Source organism: Cebus imitator, unplaced genomic scaffold (assembly GCF_001604975.1).
Source record: "Cebus imitator isolate Cc_AM_T3 unplaced genomic scaffold, Cebus_imitator-1.0 Scaffold1, whole genome shotgun sequence".
Taxonomy (NCBI): domain Eukaryota; kingdom Metazoa; phylum Chordata; class Mammalia; order Primates; family Cebidae; genus Cebus; species Cebus imitator.
The window spans coordinates 11682931-11700592 of record NW_016107316.1 but is presented as its reverse complement, the minus strand read 5'-3'; the positions used below and the strand labels follow the sequence as shown (position 1 = coordinate 11700592).

At 46.3% G+C, this 17662-nt stretch overlaps 1 pseudogene; it reads left to right on the top strand.

Annotated features, from left to right (window-relative positions):
- The first annotated feature begins 4413 nt into the window (after positions 1 to 4413).
- Positions 4414 to 14032, top strand: LOC108301567 (annotated as a pseudogene).
- The last annotated feature ends 3630 nt before the right edge of the window (positions 14033 to 17662 follow it).

Below are 17662 nucleotides of genomic sequence, written 5' to 3'. Positions count from 1 at the left end.
GGAGGTTCAGCTGCTCCGACGTCTGCTGGCTCTGGGCAACTCTGCAGGTCCCCACAGGCCCCATTCTCTGCCCCGGGTGGTGGAGGACAGCCACACACACAGGCAGCCAGAAAGAAACCAGAGCGTCCTCAGGCCTGGGGCTGGGGCTGGAGGGGAGAAGAGGGAGGGCCTAGACCTGGGGCTGGGCAGGGCTCCTGTGAGTTAGAACCTCAAGGCCTTCCTCCTCCAAGAACCATTCCTAGGCAACTGGCACCATTCCAGCAGGCGGAATCGTTTTTCATTTTATCTGACTTTCCTCTAGGGCCAGCGCTGTCTGGCAGATTTTTCTGCATTGATGAAAATGTTCTGTATCTGTATCTGCCTTATCTGACACAATCACCTTTAACCAAAGATGGCCACTGAGCGCTTGAAATGTGGCTATGGTGACGAAGAGACTGAATTTTCCATTGTACTTAATTTTAATGAATTTAACTATAAATCGTCAAATGCGGCTGGCAGCGACTGTGGGAGACAGTGTGACCGTGAGCAGGGCTCCTGTCTGATTCACTGACGCCCTCCTCTCTAAAACTACAGTCCCCCAAGAGGGGCTGGCCCAGACCAGGCTGCAGCAGCCTTCGTCTTTCTGTCTGTGGGACTTCCTCCCAGCTCAGATCACACCTGTCTGCAGGTGGCTCTTGTTGGTGGTCCCCACTGGGCACAGGTCACCAGGGCTGAGGGTATGCCTTGGTCTGGGGTGACTGAGGAGACCCAGGATCTAGTCTGAGCATACCCCCATGCTCTGTATGTGACCCTGGACAGGTCTGCCCCTCTGCAGTGACGGAGCAATGACTGACTGGGCCCGAGGTTCAACAACAGCCTCACACCGCCTCCCCCACCCCGCCACACCGCCCCCGCCACCCACCCCAGTGGGCTGCGGTCAGGGAACTAAAGCCCACGGGCATTCTGGGTCAGCTTCCTAGCTTCTCCTCTTCTCCCATCAGGCCCACCAATGGAGATCATTATCCAAATGGTAATGGTTAAGAACTTGGCTTTGGGGCCAGACTAGCTTTAACTCTCAGCCCCACTACTTACTAGCTGTGGAGCTCCAGTACCTTTCACTGTTGAGTGGGAGTTACATCTGGTGTCAGAGGTCCTGGGTTTAAATCGGGGTGTGCTAGAGACAACTTGAAGACACCCATGAGAACAGCTTTGTCCTATTTCAAGGGATTTTCTGAGCCAATTGATAAACACAACTGTTTAATATAAAAATTAAATTATATTTAATTTATTAAATAATAAATTAATAATAATAAAATGATCAATAAAAATTAAATACACAAATAATTATTTAAATAATATTTAATTATATATAATTGTTAAACCCCTCTCTGTCGTCTACTATGTGGTTCTCGAGGGCAAGGATCGAGTGGGAATTATTTATGACAGTCACTCCAGGGAATTTTCCAAACCCTCTTCCTCCTGCAGTTCTGATGCGCGCGTTCCTCCTCTAGGTGTGAGCAGAAGGAAAACAGGGCAGAGCCCACCATGCCACCCCTCGCTGTGTCAAACGCAGAGACTAAAGGGCCCTAGAAGGCCTCTTGTTCTGCTATGTGGCTGCCCTGGGGTCCTGCCCAGCTGTCCCTGCGGCTGTGAGAAGGCTGGGGGCTCCTGTGCAGGGGTCTGGATTCTGGGTCTCTCCATCCAGGACCCTGGAATCTGCCCATGTCAGGAACAGGAAGGAAACATCTCTTTTTTCTGCACATGGTGTGTATGGGGAGGAGATGCTGGCTGACACAGCACAGCATGGGATGTCCACAGCAAGCCCCCAGGGCACTGCCCACAGCAAGGCCTTCTCCGAACCCAAGGCTGAGCCTCGCCTCGCACCGGGGCAGGCTGAGCTCACAGTTGGTTAGCCCAGCCTTATATTTTTGGTTATACTGTTCTGCTCCCCGCTACACATATATACACAGATTTTACTCCATGTGCAATTTTTTTTTCCGGGAAAATTGTCTGTGGATTTTATCAGATGCTCTGAGGAATTCTGATGCCTTTATCATTGCGCTAAATGGTGAATAGAAGGCTTTGGCCTTGGAGCTGGGAGATGTGGCTTAGAATTCTCATCACTTCTAAGTTGCTGCATGAACTGGACAAGACACTTTATTTTCTCGACCGCTGTCTAAAATAGGGCAACGACCTTGTCTTGGGTGGTGATTTAAAAACAGGTTCACAGTCGTGTTCACGTATCCTTTGACACTCTTCCCGTGAAAAGATGGAATCTAATTGTCCTTCCTTGAATATGGGCCAGGTTTGATGAGACTCTTCTAATTAGCAGAGGCAGAAATGGTGCTGCGTGACTTCAGAGTCTTGGTTAGAAAAGCGGATGCGGCTTTGGCCTGGCTTGCTCTTGCTCAGGACGCATGCCCCTCAAGCCCTGAGCCCACATAAGTCCAGCCACCCTGAAGCCGCTGCTGGAAGGTCCAGGAAGTGTGGCTGCAAGGAGACAGAGAGAGGTGTGTGAGGCACCTCAGCTGCGCCTGCCCCTGCCGTCGGCTCTTCCCACCCCAGGCGCGGGCATGCAAGTGAATGAGCAGCTTTGGATGATTATAGCCTCCAGCCTCCAAGCTGCCGCAGCTGAAGCCAAGTGGAGCAGAAACAACTGCCCGCCCAGTCCTGCCCACTTTGCATATTCATGGACAAAATCAATATTGCTGTTTTTGTTTGCAACCCCTAAGTGTTGGGGTGGTTTGTTATGCAGTGTTGGGTAATATCTGGGCACCCTGCCTACCTTCAAGGGATGTGGTAAGCATCACTTTATATGTCACCTTTCACATTCCAGGTACTTGGCGACACTGCATGTATGGGACCTGCAAATTGGCCAGGTGAGGGGTAACTGGGACCTAATGGGACTTCTGCTTAGCCCTCTAAGTAACAAGGAGCTTTCTGGAGAAGAGGGTTATTTGCTCCAGCCCCATGGGTCCACAGGTTTCCTGGAGAGGGCAGGTGTCCCCAGATCAGAAGCAGTCCCTGAGGGGGAATAAGAGAAAGGGAGTAGTTTTTTTTTCCCTGTTGGCTGATGGCCATGACCAGCGTCCCAGGAAGAGATGGGGAGCGTGAGGAGGATCTGGGAGCAGTGGGCTGAGGCTGGGCTGGGCCAGCAGCAGTCCCAGCAGGCTCTGCAGGCTGGCCTTCCTTCAGTCCGCAGCCTCACTCTGTGCTTCATTATCCTTGCGCAGTCACCCGACTATTGCCTGCTCTTGCTCCCGCACAGCCCAGGCACTCCTCCAGGGAAGGGACTGTACTGGCAGATTTTGAAGCCCCAGAACGGAACCTCGCAGTCTAGGGGAGTCAGGTGTCCAATACATGTTTGTTGAACGTCAAACTCGGTGCATCTCGCTGAGTCGCCGATGCTCAGGACCCAGGGCAGGGGTGGCCGGGAGGTGAAGTGGTCCCATCAAAAGTGGCTCTGTACAGGGGCATCACATCAGAGGGACCCATGTAGGAGTCCTTCTCCCTGTGGGGAGCGGAGGCCTAGAGGGCAGTACTGTCGCCTCAGGCTGAGTTTGGGGGGGGTCCCTCTTTTGGTTTGTGCCCCATATTCTATGGCCAGATCCCTGTGGCAATAACTTCCCCAGTGCTGTGGGTCCTGTGGGATGAGGGTCGCACTCCTAGGCCCTGCTCCTCGGCGCCAGATTCCTGCCCACCACCTGGGCCAGGCCCTATCTCTTGCCCATCACAGCTGACTGGTTGAGGCCCCCCGCCCCTCCCTGGCTGGCCAGACATCTCTGACTGCACATTCTACCGGCTCAGGACTTCTTGCACAAGGAAGTTTGCCCGGGTCCAGAACTCAGAGCCACATGAAGAGGCTGCAGAAGAAAAGGACGAGTTGTCTGAGGCTCTTTGACCCTCAGGAAGCAGCCTGAGCTGCCCTGCGCCCACATCCCAGCCTGGATTTCCTATCAGACACAGAGCTTTACAGCAGGAAGGCCTGCCCGCCAGAGCCTCGGGGCCCGGCCGCTCCATCTGCCTGCCCTTGGTCTGGATGTCTGCCCGAGCAGATGCAATTTAACTTGCTGCAGGAGCAATATCTATAAAAAGTTAACTATCATCATAAAAGCAGCCTGTCCACCCAGGGCGGGGCTGCTGGAGGGAGGCCCAGCAGCTGGGTCAGACCCCACTTTGGAGACCACAACTCTAATGTCCAAATGTCTCTCCCCTTGCCCCCTACTCATCTCAAAAAGATGTCTCGGCCCCTGATGTCAGCGCTCCCCTGAAGGGACACAGGTTGGCTTCATGCTGCGTGCTACAGCCATCCCTCAGAACCGTCCACACCATGCAGGGGGGCCCTGCAGCCCTGGCCCTGGAGACAGGACCACATCATGGGAAGGCAGGTGTAGCCCAGCACCCTGCAGCAGAGGTGCAGGCTGAGCTGCCTGAATGCGGCTTCTCTCTGGGGCTTTTGAGTCTGAGATAAAGCATGAGAGCCAAGAGAGTGGTGTTCCACAGGTGTGTGGACCAGCAGACAGCTTTCCCAGGCCTTTGTTCAAGAGGATATTGGGGGAAACAGCTCCCTAGGAGGAGGCTCCATTGGCTCACCCCAGTCCAGCACTGCCTGGCCCCCCTGTTGCTAGAATTGCCACTAAGCTTTCAGGGAGGGGAGGCTCCAGGGGAGGCAGTCTTGGCTGGGAAGGGTTTATCTCTCAGCAAATGCTGGTCACAGCCATAGTAGAAAAGGTCAAGATGGCAAGGTGAGCTATGACTGGCTCGTGGAGCCTGCTGTGCCCATCTTCAGGCATTGGGAGGGCTTTTTTCTTTCTTCCCACACTGCCCACATCCCCTTTTCTGGGCCTGGCCAACCTCTCTATCCTTGGCACATGGCCACAGATGGGAATTGCATTCCAGGTGAAGAGACAGTCTCAGCCTCATTCCACACTGGCCTTGTGCTGACAGGGGCCGGCTTGGCGCTGTGACGGACAGATTCCTGGGATATCTTCTGTCTGCAAAATCTGAAGCCAGACTCCCTCGTTCTCTGGGCACAGTCAGAGAGGGGGTGGATAGGACATAACAGCCAAGCGGCTGCCTGAAGAAGAGGAGCAGAAGGCCTGAGCAGCCCCACCTGGATGCAGAGGGAGGCCTGAGTGGGAGGCTTACTCCCTTGTCACCTCAAGAATGGGTCCCTGTGAGGACACCTGGGGACAGGGGGTGAGAGGATCGGAGTGGAGGAGCCACAGGGGACCTCCTTCCACTGAGGCTTCCGATGGGCTGGGAGACGTGACCCGGGAATAAAGGACTGTCTGTGGTTGCTTCAGGCTGTCTGCATGTGCCTGAAGGACTGAGAGGAAAGTGTGCAGTGACAGTAACACACTGGCCAGGTGTGGTGGCGCACGCTGGCAGTCCCAGCTGCTTGGGAAGCTGAGGGGGGCATCGCTGGAACCCAGGAGTATGGGGCTGTAGTGAGTTATGATCACACCACCGCACTCCAGCCTGGGTGACAGAGAAAGACCCTGTCTCAAAACAAAACAAAAAAATAACACCATTAACAGCAGATATGGGAGCTAGACTTCCTTGTACACACACACACACACACACACACACACACACACAGACATACATACACACGTTGGAATGCTCTGAAGCTCTGAGCAGGGCAGGCAGTAATTATTACGTACCTATTATATCTCCATGAGGCCACTGAGGAAGGAGAGGCCTCTCTGCTGTAGAGGGATTTCATTCTATCCAGGAAGGACACATACACACACACACACACACACACCCCAGACACCCACGCTATAAGGCAGCGCATGAGTAAGCATTAGACAGGGCTGTGTCACCCTGCTCTGTGGCTGTGAGTAACGGGGCTGATCAATACCATGAGGCAGGCGGGGCTCATGAATCTTTCTTTTCGGCGTGGTATGAACCACAGCTGCCCTTTTCCAGACATGAGCATCCACAGATTTTTAAGGCCTTTCTCCCTTGAGATTGTGACAACCTCCTGCTGTCTCATTTAAACCCTGTTCACCCACGATGTCCCTGGCAGGCAGGGTCAGCCCCCGGAAGATGAGGAGATGTAAGAGTGTTCTAGCGTAGCGCACGGAGACACAGCGGCGTGGCGGGGAGGGAAGCCGAGCACACAGGCCTGCGCAGTTACCACCACGGCTTCCTGCTTGGCCTGTCGGCTCTGAGACTGGGAGCCCTGCTGGAAGTCTTGGGCTAAAGATCCCCAGCCCCTGAAAAGGGCTGAGTTAGCAAGTGGAAGGGATCAGTCACGCTTTCCTGCAGCTGACAATGTGTGTCTGTGTGTATATACGTGTGGTGCATATGTGTGGTGCGTGTGTGTATGTTGTATGTGCATGTGGTGTGTGTATATAGTGTGAGTATGTGGGTGTAGTATATGTGTGTATGTGTGTGGTATGGTGCATGTGTACGCTTGTGTGGTGTCAATGTAGCTACATGTGTATGTGTGCTGTGTATGTGCATGGTGTGTATGTTGAGTGTGTTGTGTGTAGTGAGTGTGGGTATGTGTAGTGTCTGTGTTGTAAGTATGTGGTTTGTTGTGAGTGGAGTGTGTGTTGTGAATTTGTGTTGTAAGGGAGGTATGTTGCAAGGGAGGTGTTGTGTGTTGTGATTGTGGTATGAATGTGGTGCGTGTGTTGAGTGTGGTGTGTGTGGCGTGAGTGTCTTGTGTTGTGTGTGAGTGTGGTATGAATGTGTGGTGTGTGTGGTGTGAGTGTGAGCTTGTGTGTGCTGAGTATGGTGACTGTGGTATATGTATGTGGCGTGTGGTATGAGTGTATGTGGTGTAGAGTGTGTGTGGTGTATAGTGTGTGTGGTGTGAGTGTGTGTGGTGTATGGTGTGTGTGGTGTGAGTGTGGGTTGTGTGGTATGAGTGTGTGATGTGGGTGTGTTGTGTGTGGTCTGAGTGTGGTGTGTGTGGTGAGTGTGGTATGTATGTTGTCAGTGTGTGTTGTGAGTACAGTATGAATGTGTTGTGTGTTGTAAGTGTGGTGTGTGGTGTGTGTATTGTGAGGCTGATGTGTATATGATGCAAGTGTGTGGTGAGTATGGTGTATATGCCATGTCAGTGTGTGTTGTACGGTATGAGTGTATGAGTATGTGTTGTGTTGGGAATGTGATGCGTATGTGGTACAAGAGTGGTATGTGTTTTGTGAGTGTGGTGTGTGTATGTGGTATGTGTGTGGTGCGAGTGTGTTGTGAGTGTCGTGTGTGTGGTGAGCATGTTGTGTGTGTGGTGTGTATGTTGTGAGTGTGGCATGTGTGGCGCCAGTGTGTGGTGAATGCAGTGTGTTTGCGGTGTGTGTGCTGTGAGTGTGGTGTGTGTGAGTATGGGGGGACGGATCTTTGAGGAGGACCAGGACATCTGCCCACTGTGGCCTGGCAGAAGATTCCTGCTCAGCGTGGCCAGGATGGGTAATGAAAGAAAAAGTGACAAAGCCTGAGTCCCCTTTGCCAGCCAGGCTCCCGCCCTTCTATGGATTCAAGAAGTTTCCTTGGCTGGCTCAGTGCAGACGGAGAGGGAGGTGGAGAGGAGGGCCAGCCTCGGTCTGATATTTGTAAAACCTCTTCCACCAAGCATCTCTGGGCTCAGGTCTCTGTGGAAATTCTTCAACATCACGTAGAGGACTCCTGAGTGTTCCTAGCTCCTCTCTGTCTGTAACACTTCCCTCCTGGGCCACGGTGGTCCCCTCCCTGTCATAGCCAGGTGGAAGACAGGACACAGGAAACCCTGAGCCAGGGTTGTGGGAAGAGTAGGAATCTAGTGTCCCAGCCGGAGACTGCTCTTGGCATGCTCTGGCCTCCTCAGGAACATCCACATTCTCTGACCATCTTCTGCCCAAGTCTCTGACGGGGGACAGGCAGCCCTGGTGACATCCCAGGGTCTCTAAGCCACGTCCAGTTCTCCCACATTCCAGGGAAGGCATGACAAATAGGGTTGCCTGATAAGCACAGGTCACTCAGTTCCATTTAAATTGCAATTAAATAATAAATACTTTTTTTTTTTAGGGTGAGTTTGTTCCCAATATTGCAAGGAACATACTTACACTTAAAAAATCCTATTGTTTATCTGAAATTCAAATTAAACTGGGAGTGCACTGATTTTATTTGATGAATCTGGCAAGCTTAACTTGAAGGGAATGACAGTTACTGTCATGCATCACTGAGAGGGCCTGTTCTTTGTTCCAGGTACTGGGCTGAGCCTTTGAGTGTCTTATTTCCATTGAAACCTCCCCAAGAGAAATGCCAGATATAGGTGATGGGGAGGAAGGCAGCAAACCACATTGCCATGTATGTACCTATGCAACAATCCTGCATGTTCTTCACATGTACCCCAGAACCTAAAATGCAATAAAAAAAAATATATAATAAAAATAAACAAAAAAATTAACCTCCCCACACCACTACCGTGCACCCCAAACTTGGATCCTTTGTTTACCACATTTAAGATTTCTGCCTTGTCTTTTGCACACCACCTGTACAATTTCTTGTTTGATTCTTTTCTCTAAATCAATTACCTTTAGAAAAGTTTAAATCAGCTTCTTCTTATTATTTTTTAGATGGAGTCTCGCTCTGTCACCCCGGCTGGAGTGCAGTGGTGCAATGCTGGCTCACCGCCACCTCCTGGGTTCAAGCAATTCTTGTGCCTCAGCCTCCTGAACTGGGATTATAGGCACCCACCACCAAGCCTGGCTAATTTTTGTATTTTTAGTATAGATGGGGTTTCGCCATGTTGGTCAGGCTGGTCTCCAACTCCTGACCTCAAATGATCTGCCTGCCTTAGCCTTCCAAAGGGCTGGGATTACAGGCGTAAGTCACCAAGCCCAGCCCAAATCCATTTACCTTTAAAGGAAGTTTTATATTCATTATCATTTGTCATGAATAGCTGCAAAATTCAATACAATGTTATCATTGTATTGCCTTTCGGGTGCCCTTTTTGAGGCTGAGGCATTCTGAGGAGGAGACTTTCTGCTTATGTCATCAAATTTAGGGGGAAAGAAAAAAAGAGATGTATTTCTCACTATGTTATTTATCATTATTAATGGTGGCTCATACCTGTAATCCCAGCACTTTGTGAGGCTGCAGTGGGCAGATCACTGGAGGCCAGGAGTTTGAGACCAGCCTGGCCAACATAGCAAAACCCCGTCTCTACAAGAAATACAAAAAATTAGTTGGGCATGGTGGTGTGTGCCTATAATCCCAGCTACGTGGGAAGCAGAGGTACAAGAATCACTTAAACCTAGGAAGCAGAGGTTGCAGTGAGCTGAGATGGCGCCACTGCACTCCAGCCTGGGTGACAGAGCAAGACTCTGTCTCAAAACAACAACCCTATTAAAAAGGTAAACTGAGGTACAACAAAATGTTAATGAGCTTATTTGAACAGACAGGGATTTATGAATTGGGTTCCAAACCAGAAGTGGTTGGGAAGCTTCACTGAGGGACTATAAGAGGGAGGCTTTTATAGGATAAACAGGGAAGTAAAGCAAAGATTTGATTGGTTCTAGTTATACACTTGCCTTATTTGGCTTATCCTGTTGGAAACTGTTCCTAGTTATATCAGTTTGTTGGCTGCTTCTGATTGGTTGAGCTTAAATTCTATTTTTCTTTAACCTAGGCATTTGGGGCCAGGCATACTGGCTGACAACTATAATCCCAGCACTTCGGGAGGCTGACGGAGGATGATTGCTTGAATCCATGAGATTGAGGGTGCCACGATTGCACTACTGTACTCCAGCCTGGACAACAGAGCAAGACTCTGTCTCAAAAAAAAAAAAAAAAAAAAAAAGCATTTATAAGAAATAGCTTAAATTACACTTCACTCATGTTTACAAATCAAGCATGGTTAAGGTCACTTATCCTAACTGCCTTTTTCTGTGTAGGGATTTTTCAGGTCTGGTCTCCATTTTAATTTACTTTAACAAAACATTGTGAAGTTACAGAATTAAAAACAATATAGGAATAAATAGACAAACCAAAGGAATAGGATAGGGACTGCACAAATAGACCGTGGAATATGCAGAAATTTAGGGTATGATACAGTTGGTATTTCAGATGAGTGACAAGCCATTCAATTAAAAATTTTAGGAGAAATAACTGCAAAAAATGAAAATCAAGCTTGATTTCTACTTCATACCAGTCATAATAACAAACTCCAGGTTACTTAAAGAACTAAACATATTTTTTTAAACTGCAAAAGAATAAAATGTAGAAGACTGTTTTTTGTGGTTTTGTGATAGATAAAGCATATGAAGTAAATAATATGTATATATTTTTGAAAAGGGAGAATTAAGTGTGAATTAGTCTGCTCAATTCCAAGATGTTACAAAGCTATGATAATTAGAACTGTGTGATATTGGTGGCGGGACAGAAGCATAAATCAATAGGACCGGATGGAAAACCCAGAAATAGACCTACACAGATATGCCCAACAAAGTTTTGAAAAAGATGCAAACGCAATTCAATGGATGAAGGATCACCTTGTAAACAAATGGTGCCGGAACCACTGAACATCCACAGGCAAAAAAGTGAACCTTGACCTAGACTCCAGGCCGTATGCAAAAATTAACTCAAAATGAATCACAAACATAAATGTGAAACCTAAAACTACAAAACTTTTAGGAAGAAAATACATGGTAGAAAATTTCTGTGTTTGGGGCTAGACAGAGAATTCTCAGCTTGACACCAAAAGTATTATCCATAAAAGGAAACACTGATAAATTGGGCTTCATCAAAACTGAAAACATTTGCTTTGTGAAAGACCCTGTACAGAGCATGAAAAGATAATCTAAAGATTGGGAGAAGATATTTGCAAAACACAAAGGACTAGCGCCTAGGACTACATAAATTTCCCTCAAAACTGAACAATAGAAAGTAAAGAATCAAATTCAAAAATGGGCAAAAGACATGAACAGACACTTTGCTGAAGAGAGTGTACTCCTGGTTATAAGCACAGGAAAAGATGGTCAACATCGTTAGTCATTAGGAAAGTGCCAAGAAAACCACATGATATATCACCACACATCTATGAAAATGGCTAAAATAAAAAACAGTAATGACATCAAATGCTGACCAGGGTATGAAGAAATTGGTTCATTTATACTTTGCAGATGGGAATGTAAAATGGCATAGCCATTGGAAAATCATTTGGAAGTTTCTTAAGAAATTAAGCATGCAACTATCGTAAGTCTTAATAATTGTACTTTTCAATATTTATCCCAGAGAAATGAAAACTTATGTTCACACAAAAACTTGTACAAAAACATCTGCAAATTGGAAACAACCAGATATCCTTCAATGAATGAATGGTTAAGCAAATGGAGTGCAACCACACCACAGGTTACTTTTTACCAATAAAAGGAAACAAGTGGGCGCTACACAAAACCACCTGAATGAATCTTCAGGGCATTAGGTTGGCTGAAAAAAGCCAGTCTCAAAAAGTCACATACAGTTGATTCTATTTATATAACATTCTTGAAATGACAAAATTATAGAAATGTTGCCAGAGTTAAAGAGGGGGTTGGCAGTGGGTGGGGGAGTGGGGGGAAGAGAAGGCAACACAAGGACTCTTGAGGTGGGGGAATCATTCTGTATCTTGCCTGTATCAATGCCAGCGTTCTAGTTGTGATATTCCAAAATGTTACCATTGGGGGAAACTGAGTTAAGGGAACATGGATCTCTCTGCATTTTTACACCTGTATATGAATCTACAATTATCTCAAAATTAAATGTTTAATTTTAAAAACTACAAAAGAATTAGAAGAAAGTATAAGATATTATTTTTGTGAATTAGTAATAGGGAAAGCTTGTGCAATAAAGCATTTAATATAAAAGCATTAAGGAAGATATCAATATTCAACTACATCAAATGATACTGCCAACATGACCCAGCACAGTGGTTCACACCTGTAATCCAAGCACTTTAGAAGCTGAGTGGGAAGGACCGCTCGAGCCCAGGAGTTGGAGACCATCCTGGTCAATAGAGTGAGACATTGTCTCTGCAAACAATAATAATTAAAAAAAAAAATAGCCAGGTGTGGTGGTGCACACGTGTGGTTCTTGAGAGCTACTTGAGAGGCTGAGGGAGTAGGATCACTTGAGCCCCGGAGTTTGAGGCTACAGTGAGCTATGATTGCACCACTGCACTCCAGCCCGGGTGAGTGAGAGTGAGGCCCTGTCACTAAAAAAACAAAAAGACACCATCCACAAAATTGAAAACTAGCAACCAACTAAAAATTATTTGTAATAATTACAATATACAAATAATGAATATTCAAAATATGTTAAAAACCTGCTATGTCAATATGAAAAAGTAAACAACGCTCAAGAAAACAGGAAAAAAATAGGAAAAACCACAAGAGGAGAAATTCAAATGGCTAAAAACCTATGAGAAGCTGCAATATCCCTGATAATAAAGGAAATGTAAATTAAAACAATGAGAGACAATTTTTTATTATGTGCTAACATCAATTTTCCCTCACCCTGCCAATCTCCCAAACTTCCTCCTGTTTCTTTCAAAGGACAATCCCTTCATCTGCTATCACCTTGCTGAGGACTTTGCTCCTGCAATTATCCTCCCTCTCCTGCATCATTAGATTCCCCCTCCCTACTCCATCATTCTCATTAGTACACAAACATGCTCCAGTATTTCTCATATTCAAAAGCAAATCTCCTTTTACACATACCTTTCTTACCATGTCTTTGCTCAATGGGGCAGACAGACAACTGTCCACCAAAAATCCATGGCCTCATTGGACAGTGTAGCAGTGCAGCTGGCAGTGGCTGCCCAGCCAGGGACCACACGTCCCAGCTCCTTTCGAATATTCTTGGAAACTGTGACTGAAGCCTGGATAACAGAATGTGGGCAGAAGCAGTGTAAGCCACTTCCAGGTGTGGTCCATACAATTCTTCTATGTGATCCTCCACATTCTCTTTCCTCTTCTGCCAGGTTGATGTTGACATCTAGGGCAACTAAAGGTGCCATATGTTGAAGAAGATGTCAAGTGCTTGGATCCCTGAATGACTGCATGGAGCAGAGCTCTATCCTCACTTCTACTCCTATCACTGATTGGAATTTAAAAGAGAAAGAAATAAACTTCTGTTTAATTAAACTACCTAGATTTTTGTGGTTTATTTGTTATAGCATCTGGTCTTATCTTAATGAATGCACTTTTTATTTGTAACAAGACTTCTCAAAAGAGTTGTCTTGATTCCCTTGAGCCAGACCAACCAGTTTTGTCTGGGTTCAAATTCCAGTTTTGTCATTTCCTAATGTGTGTGATCTGGGGCAAGTTAGTTAAAGATCTATTCCTTATTTGTAAAATAGGATAATAATTGTACCTACCTCAAAGGGCTGTTGCACAGATGAACATATGTAAAGCACTTAGATCAGTGGTAAGTTTTATAGAAATTCAGCTATTATTATCATTTTAAGCCATTCACACCATTCCAGCTCCCTTCTGTCTCCACCGCTCTACCGAAACTACTCTTGTCAAGGTGGCCTCTATGCTGCAAAATGCAAATGTACATTTTTCTTGCCTCACTTAATTCAACTCTCAGCAGCAACTGACACAGGTGTCTGCTGCCTCATTTAAAAAAGTATCATGGAAGATTGCAAACATACACAAATGTATTTTGGTTTTGAAATAAATTTCTTCCTTTTCTGTTGCAGCAATGTGCAGCGAGGAGCTCTAATGTTTGCCAAACATGCTTTGGCTGCAAGAAAAGGGCCACAGACGTGGCACATTGCAAACGCAGTAATGGCCTCATCACAGTGAATAGGTGGCCCCTGGAGATGACCCAGGAGCAATACAAGCTGCTAGAACCGGTTCTGCTTCTGGGCAAAGAGCAATTTGCTGATGTGAACATCTGTGTCCATGTGAAGGCTGGTAGTCATGTGGCCCAGATTTGTGCTGTCCATTAGTCCATCTTCAAAGCCCTGGTGGCCTATTACCAGAAATATATGGACGAGGCTTCCAAGAAGGATATCAAAGATGTCCTCATCCAGAATGACGAGACCCTGCTGGCAGCTGACCCCCTTCACTGAGTCCAAAAGTTTGGAAGCTCTGGTTCCTGTGCTCACTGCTAGAAATCCTACCAATAGGCCGGGCATGGTGGCTCACGCCTGTAATCCCAGCACTTTGGGAGACCAAGGTGGGCAGATCACCTGAGGTCAGGAGTTTGAAACCAGCCTGGCCAACGTGGTGAAACCCTGTCTCTACAAAAGTACAAAAATTAGCCAGGCATGATGGCGGGTGCGTGTAATCCCAGCTCCTCAGGAGGCTGAGGCAGAAGAATCCCTTGAACTTGGGAGGCGGAGGTTGCAGTGAGCCGGATTGTGCCATTGCACTCCAGCCTGGGCGAAAGAGGGAGACTCCGTCTCAAAAAAAAATAAAAATCCTACCAATAAGCTAATCACAAGAATCAGGAATTCACCTGTATAATAAACCATGCTTAAGTTTAAAAAAAGAAATTCTTCCTGGAGTTAGGATTCTTCACTCTCTTCATTCTCTTCCCCCCACCTCTCTGGCCATCCCTTCTCAAGGTCCTCTGCTGGCTCTTCCTCCTCTTCTCAACCTGTAAATGTTGGTGTGTCCTGGGCTGTACTGAATGTCCTTCTGCAGCTGTATTTCCTTCCTGGATGATCATGAAATATCTATAGCATGAGGACTCCTACCATTCATATCACATCCCACCTCTCTCTGAGACTCCAAACTCGTGTATCTCAACTCTCTGACGTCACAAATGTAACAGGTCCAAGACAGAACCCTTCATTTCAGAGCTGCCCTTTCCCACTCCTCCCTTCTTTGTTGTCTCTAAATTGGGCAATGGTACCACTCCACTCAGCTGCTCTGGTCAAAAACTCAAGAATTATTATTGGTCGCTTTATTTCCTTTATCCTTTCATCACAACCATCACAAGACCCCAAAGTTCAATTTGAAGCCATTCACTTCTCCCCCTCTTCACTCTTGCTTCCCTAATTCAAGGTGTCACCACCCTACTTCGAATATCTTCAACATACTTCAAACTCATCTCTACGTGGAAACCCTAGGAATATTCTAAGAATACAAGCCATTCACATTCACTCTCTTGCTAAAAATCCTCTAATTTTTTTTTTTTTTTTTTCGGAGATGGGGTCTCATTCTGTCACTCATGCTGGAGTGCAGTGGTGGGATCACGGCTCACTGCAGCCTCAACCTCCCAGGCTTCTTGCTCTGTTGCCCAGGCTGGAGTGTAGTGGTATGATCATAGCTTACTGCAACCTCAAACTTCTGGGCTCAAGTGATCCTTCTGCCTCAGTCTTCTGAGTAGCTGGGGTTACAGGTGTGTACCACCATGCCTGGCTAATTTTTAAATCTTTTTGTAGAGATGGGGTCTGGCTATGTCGCCCAGGCTGTTCACAAACTCCCAGCCTCTAGCAATCCACCCACTTTGGCCTCCCAAAGTGTTGGAATTATAAGCATGAGCCACCACATCTGGCTCTAACATCTTCTGATTGCTCTTAAAAGCCAAACACCTTCTGTATTCATTCATTCTTGCACTGCTATAAAGAAATGCCTGAGACTGTGTAATTTACAAAGTAAAGAGGTTTAATTGTCTCCCAGGTCCACAGGGTGTGCTGCAAGCATAGTGGCTTCTGCTTCTGGGAAGGCCACAGGAACCTTACAATCATGGCAGAAGGTGAAGGGGGAGCCAGCACTTCTCATGGCCAGAGCAGGAGGAAGAGAGACGGGGAAGGTGCCACACACTTTTAAACTGTCCAATCTCACGAGAACTCATTCACTATCTGTTCGTTGTTGTGACATAGTACCAAAGGAGGATCCGTCCCCATGATCCAATCACTTTCCACCAGGCCCCACCTCCAACACTGAGATTACAATTGAACATGAGATCTGGGTGGAGTACAGCTCCAAACCATATCACTTTCCCTGGTCTCCAGCACTCTGATCTCACTCTACTCTCCTCTTGTGACCACTGCCGGCCAGGCATTCTAGGATTCTTTTTGCCTTCAAACAGGACAAGTATGTTCCCACCCCACTGTTACCTCTGTCTGGACGCTCTTCCTCCAGGTCTTCAGCGGGATGGATGGCTTCGAATCTCAGCTCAAAAATGTCTCCTCCTCAGTATGGCCTTCTCTCCCTTCCCCCACAGATTATTCTATTGTATCATCCTGTTTATTTCCTTTGCAATGCTTTTCAAAATCTAGATTTTCTTATTTACTGTTGCATGCCTCCTCCCCTCCCCCAACTAGAATGTAAATTCCATCAGGGTAAGGACCTTGTCTGTGTTGCTACCTCTGTGTCCCCAGGGCCTATGGCAATGGCTGGCATAGAGTAGACATTCATTAAGTATTTGTTGAATGAATGAAATTTATTCAAATGTATGGGGAAAGATCTGGATGAATAAATACCAAACTGATAAGGCTTTATCTTATGGGATCATGCTGGGATTTGGGAATGGAGCTTAAAGTTGACTTTAGCTTAACTGTATTGCTTGAAAAAAAATTTAATTTAGCCGGGGCCTATATTCATATATTGCTTGTGACATTAAAAATAAAGCAAATACTTGTAAGTATTTTGTAAACTGGGAAGTATTATATACAAGAGCAAGGAAATTGCATCAAAGGAAACTATCAGGAGAGTGAAAAGACAACCTACGGAATGAAAGAAGGCATTTGCAAATCATGTATCTGATAGAAATTAATATTCAGAACATACAAAGGACTCCTACAACTCAACAACAAAAACAAACACCTTGCTGGGCGTGGTGGCTTACACCTGGAATCCCAGCACTTTGGGAGGCTGAGGTGGGTGGATTGCTTGAGACCAGGAAATTTGAGATCAGCCTGGCCAACATGGCAAAACCCTATCTCTACTAAAAATACAAAAATTAGCCAGACATGGTGACACACATCTGCAATCTCAGCTACTTGGGAGGCTGAGGCACGAGAATCGCTTGAACCCAGGAGGCAGAGTTGCAGTGAGCCAAGATCATGCCACTGCATTCCAGCCTGGGCAACAGAGCGAGACTATCTCAAAAACAAAAACAAAAGCAAACACCTCAATTCAAAAATGCTCAAAGGACTTGGCTAGACATGTATCCAAAGAAGATATACAGATGGAATCAGCACATGAAAAGATGCTCAACATCCTAAGTCATTAGGGAAATGCAAATCAAAACCGCAATGAGCTGTCATTTCACTTCATTAGAATAACTATTATTTTAAAATAAAGGGAAATAACTAGCGTTGATGAGCATGTATAGAAATTAGAATCCTCGAGCATTCCTAGTGGAAATTTAAAATGGTGCTGCCACTGTGGAAAACAATTGGGGAATTCCTCAGTAATTGACACATGGGATTGCCATGTGATCCAGCAATTCAGCTCCCAGTTATACACCCCAAGGAAGTGAAAGCTGTGATTCAAACAGGTGCTTGTACATTAATGTTCATTGCAGCATTATTGATAATAGCTAAAAGGTAGAACAACCCAAATGTTACAGATGAATAGAAAAACAAAATGTGGTGTGTGTGTGTGTGTGTGTGTGTGTGTGTGCGCGCATATATATATATATATACATATACGCACACACAATAGAATACTATTCAGCCTTATTATTGAATAAAATAAAATTCTTTCTTAAAACACAAGCTACAACATGGATGAACTTTTAAAAA